Source organism: Bacillus rossius, chromosome 2 (genome assembly GCF_032445375.1).
Source record: "Bacillus rossius redtenbacheri isolate Brsri chromosome 2, Brsri_v3, whole genome shotgun sequence".
Classification (NCBI taxonomy): Eukaryota; Metazoa; Arthropoda; class Insecta; order Phasmatodea; family Bacillidae; genus Bacillus; species Bacillus rossius.
Genome location: NC_086331.1, coordinates 20,607,380 through 20,613,379, shown reverse-complemented (window position 1 = coordinate 20,613,379; position 6,000 = coordinate 20,607,380).

Here is a 6,000-nt window from a genome sequence, read left to right as displayed (position 1 = left end):
TGATCTGGCCGGCCACCCAGGGGCTGAACAGACCCAACATGCACTCCGAAAGCTGTTCCACTGGTCAGGGGTAGCGCGGGATGTCCGCGTGCATGTGCGCAGCTGCCAACAGTGTCAGCAACGCAAGGCGCGCCGTGCGGACGGGGTAGAACAGCAGCGCCCCCGACGACCAGAGGAGCCCTTCCATACTGTGGCCCTCGACGTCATGGGGCCCTACCCCCGCACAACCCGGGGAAAGCGCTTCCTCGTTGTGACCACCGACGTGTTCACGCGATGGTCAGAGGTGTTCGCCGTGTCCAACGCACGCGCAGGGACGATAGTGGCCCTCCTGGACAGCGAGGTGTTCCCTCGCTTGGGTACCCAAAGACGCTACTAACAGACAACGGTACCCAGTTCACAGGGAGACGTTGGGCGGCAGACTGCCGACGCTGGGGAGTTGAGCATCACACTACCCCGACGTATCACCCGAGGGCGAACCCGACGGAGCGACGCAACCAGGACATCAAAGTTCAGTTGCGCCTCCGCCTGGGGGATAATCACTCGAAATGGGATGTACACCTGCCCAAGTTGCTCTACTGCCTGCGCCGGCGAGTCAATGCCGTTACCGGCCATTCCCCCGCGGAACTGCTCCACGGTCAGAACCTCGCCCTACCGGGCGAGCTGCGGGTCGCTGAGGCAGCAGGGGCAGTCACCCGCCCACCAGCCACTGACCTAAGGGAAGAGGCACGGCGGCACCAAGCCCAGTTCCTGGCCACCCGAACCCCGCAGTCAGCCACTCTCCCAACACCACTGGAGCCAGGGCAGATGGTCTATGCCCGGTGTCACCATCTGTCGTCCGGCAGAAAGAACTACTGCGCGGGGCTGAGCCCCAAGTGAGCAGCCCCCCGGGAGGTCTTGCGACGCCTAGGCCCCACCACATACCTCATGAGACTCCCAAATGGTAGGGCCACAAAAAATCCACAGGGACGACCTGCGCCTCGTTTCCACTGCCGAGGATCCCTCTGAGGGTAGGGAGTGCCCAAGGGCCCCCACCCCAAGCGCACCAGCCTCACATGCCACGTCACCAGTCGGCCAATCACCCTACCACCAACCCACCACCATGGACACCACATCACCGACATCACCACCCCCATCACCAGCTCCCCATCCTACGCCACCAGCCATGCCACCAGCCACACCACCACCCATCACCTCACCCGCCGACACGCAGGACGTGTGCCGACCCACCATCAGAGCTGACGCACCATCACCGATGTCACCGTTCGCATCACCAGTCACACGCCCCACGTCACCGACCATGTCACCTGTCACGACTTCCCGCCATCTTAGCCGAAGTGCGAGAAGCGAGCTAAGGAGACTTGGGCGTCTAATTGACCGGTTGGACCCAGGGGGCGAACGCCCCAGCGGGCCAACTACCATGACCCCTCAGCCATGCCCCGAGGTATTTTACCCCCCCCCCCCCGACCAGCCAGAGGTCAGGCAGTCCCAACGAGCGTGCAGGGCGCCGACGAGAGGATGCTGCGAGGGCAGCAGCCAAGAGGTACCCATTGCTCCCCCCGGCAAGGGGGAGGGTGGTGACCAGACAGCTCCCGGAGTGGAAGGGGGGAACATTAGTGCCGAGGGACCACGACAGTCCACCCGGGTCCGCCAAAATCCAGGGCACCTCAGGGAGTTCATTTGGCGCCCACTACGACCACCAGTAGACCGGAAACCACACCCCGACGTACCCCGCCTCAGTGTCATGTCTCTGCTTCCCCCGTTCGCCCAAAACACAGCAGCCCCGGGACCAATCCCCCAAGACAGTGTTGGCCTCAGTGCAACGAGGCAATGCGTGTGATCGGGGCGTCGATGACCATAGCGGCCTCAGGAAAAGGAGGGCATTTGACGCCAAACATTAGTGCTCCTCGAATCCGCACAGACCGCTATGGCGCATCGCCGCCTCGCCCCGAGCGTGTGCGACGTGAACGCACCTGGGTGCAGGGTGGTGCAACGCCTCGAACGTAAGCTGCCCTGCCTAATCGACTGTCGCCCGCGCGAAAGTCGACCAAGGGGGTACTGTTAGGTGACCTGATTACCTGGACTTTGAAATTAACATTCAGCACTCTAAAAAACAATATTAATTAAGTAATGACTATGCTTAAATATTAATTGTAATTCTGGACTTTAGCGCGATCAGGCGGCGTGCATGGCCCGGGATTACTTTTGCACACGACACGTTTTCGCGGGAGCGAGGCTGGGGAGTCGTGCGGACTTCACAGCCATCGGAGTTAATCACCGCCCTCCAAGGAGACTAGTCGCGAGTCGCCCGCGGAGCTTCTTGGCCTCCGCACTTGCCATCTCTACCGGAATTGCGTGAGTGTTCAACCCATCAGAAACGTGTCCTGTAGAGCGCGGCTCCCAGTAAGCGGGTCATGCACGACGCAGCGTATGTATAGCGTGCCTGACAATAAACCACTTAGAATCGAGCCCCGCGTATTTGTTACAACGCCCGTAGTATAGCGTCCCTGGTGGCTAAAACAGCCGGGGGTAACTCTGACGGAACGACCCTTACTGCCTGCCGGCCACGTGGCGACGTCACGCCCTGAGTCAAGAGTCTCGGCTACGCACTAGCACGTAGCTATTATTGCTAGTTGGCGCCCAGAAGCAACTCCACACCCTCAACATCACCTTGGCAGAAGGCAGAAGGCGTCAATACGATGTGTTCATAAATTTGTGTTGGTCTCCACTTTAATGCTTTAAATAACGTCTTGTTGAATTACACAATATTTTGAAACTTGGAAACTTAAATTTTGACTTTTTTCGATGGTACCTACCTACCTATCCAGGTAGGACTAAACAAGGTTACAAGAAGTGGCACAAGTACCCATGCAAACTATTTATATTTTCTAAGTTATCCAAGATGGGTTAATTTGTGGTTGGAAAGATCGCCACAGCCGATGAGGCAGAAATATAAACAAGTTATACAATCTGAAAAAATTAACACAGTAGCTTGGTCCTACATAAAAATATGTTTATCTGCTTGTTTGGTCATTTGGTTGCCATCAAATAGTGTACAATAGGCATAACCATTCACACATTCCGAACATATTCAGATTTATTTAGTGTTCAGTGTCGTATTACGAGTGCATACTAATGTAACCTAAAAGTAGAAATAACTCACTGGCTGCATCCGAATACTAGCCTAATGGATCCCTTAGCTAAAGGATCCACTAAAAGTGCATCGTAGTGGATGCGGCCATTTTTGTGTTGAATCCGAATTATCACAATGGATGCCGATGCATCCCTTCACGCATCCACTAATTCGAGATTTCTAGGGATGCGACACTCGCATCCACTAACGCGTCCCTACATCCATTAGCTTCGGAATCGGGTTTTATTTTGTTTGTGTATAATATTACTTCAGATTTTCAGCATAAGATTTGTTTAAAACATTATAAGCGAAAGTGATAACTTAAACAGAGACAAATTAAGACGTTAATAAATATAATCAAAATACGAATTTAAACTTAAAGGATAAATCAAAACTCATAAGTATTTTTAAAGTTTACAATTTATAAAATGTATATTTATTTGGATCGCTAACATGTAAAACATACACGTTACATTATTTTTTAATTGGTAGGTATTTATTATTTACGTTTTGCTGAATATTCGTAGAAATCCCTACACAAAATGGCTGCGTGAACATTAGTACGACTGACAGTCAACAGGTGGTGCTAGCAGTAAAAGTATTCGGATACTATCCATCCATTAGAAATGCGTCCTCTACATTGTGGCTGCATTTGCTAAGGGATGTAGGGATGTGTGTGCTAAGGACGCATCCCTATGTATTCGGATACAGCCACTGGTGCTACTTTAACAAGGGCATAAACAGAAAAACAGGCTTCAAACAATACATAGAACAGTAACTAATGATAAAATAATCTATAAACACCCGTGGATCATCCGCCCTATAATAACATATGCAGCCCCTGTATGGGCCACTGCAGCAAACTCGCACTAATTAAAACTGCAGCGAATTCAGAACAGATGCATCCGAATCGCTACAGACGCCCCGAGATACTGCCCAGTAGAAGCCTTGCATCGCGAAACAGACACGGAAACGTTGCAAGACTTTTATATTCGTACAGCCCAAACTTTTTATGATAAATGCATAAATAGTCAAAACCCATTTGTTTCTACTCTCGGAAATTATGATCCAGACGTAGAACAAAAATACAAACGCCCGAAATCAATCCTCGCGCACCGCCCGCCGTAGCTGTGGGCCTCTGTACAGTCCGCAACAGCGAGGCGCCCTCTGATTGGCCAGCCAATCAGCGCGCGACCCCCTCCAAACAAAACTAGTTGCTGGCCCCGGAGCAGCTCAGTACTTCCCGCGCCGGCCTTCCACGGACTCGTGGCAGGCTGGCAAAACAAATCTGCCTATGCTTCCGCATAATTAAGGGCAGTGTGCGCATGACAAATGAAATAAAGCTCGCGCACAATACACATGTGTGCTGGCAGCTCTTAGAAAATAAGTAAATGTTAATTTAATATAAATTTAAGGTTTCACCCCCTTAGTTATAAGTTAAGTAAATTAAGAACATAAGCGCCCTAATTATCATACATGACAATTAATTATGTGATTATGTAATAACCAAACATGATTATAATAATTCAAAATGGTCCGAAGCACGCAGGTGTATGATCAGACCCACTCGGGTTCTCTGCCTTGCTGTGTTAGGGCTGACTCTCCATGCCTGATGGGCATGGCTCGCCTGGTAGGCCTCACCTCCAGCGCCGGTCGTGATCCTGACGGCATGAGATTTTGAATTACAACTAAATAAACACACAGATGGCTGTAATACATGTGATAACCAAACAAGATGCTTATTCAAAATGGTCCGAAGCATGCAGGTGTATGAACTGACCCACTCGGGTTCTCTGCCTTGCAGTGTTAGGGCTGACTCTTTATGCCTGATGGGCATGGCTCGCCTGGCAGGCCTCACCTCCAGTGCCGGTCGTGTTCCTGATGGCATGAGATTTTGAATACCAGCTACCATTGCAACCAGTGTGACATCGCACACACACAACATACATACCAACCATATGTATGCGTATATATATATATATATATGCCTGTGCATATATATATATATACATAACACTAAATTTTTCCCTTCTCAAACACCAAGCTAGCTGGCAGCCAGGTGGGAAACGACGAAGTCGCCCCCTAAAGACCAGTACCCAACCAAATAAAGCATAATGCGGACAAAAAGTCCAAGTTCCCTCCCAAACTTGCTTAGTAGTGACTTTCTACTCTGTCCAACTCTTCTTCCTGAACCATCCCTCTGTTCCCGTAGCCAACCTGCTTGCTATTAATGCATGAAATTTGCATCCCGCATGTGAGTGCCCAGGGTTTTCCCTCTGTCTATGGAGGTTTTACCTGGGCCCAACTTATCTCTAGTTTTAGTCTAGAATAGTCAAGTGAGGGGAGTTAGTCATGGCGCCAATCGCAGCCATGGCTGGCCAATCCCCTCCTTAGCACAATATGCATGCTCCCTTGTCTGCATGGTACTCCCTGCATGAGTAGAGCGTATAGGCTTCGGCCTGAGACGCACTTAAGTCCCTCCTAACCCGGACCCCTCCCAAACACACTTAGTTTTTAGTTAGGTTAGGAAAAAAAAAAATACCCGTGGAAAGTGATTTTACTAATACTTTATTTCTCCAATTGAAAATTAGATTTTCGTCCAGTTCGGTTACTACAGCCTAATGCTACACAAGTCATTTTCGTTTATCCCACATCTAGTAACATGAAATAATAAAGGTAGCAGATCATGTACACGTTTTTTATATCAATATATTCACGAAATGTTAGTTTTAAGCCACTAAATACACATTTACACCAATTTTGAAGCTCAACTAGAGGTGGGTTGGGACAGCAATTTTCGGTATCAGTCCCAACCTGATACTGATACAGTAATGTACCTAGGTACAAGTCTCTGATACTTCTGTATCACA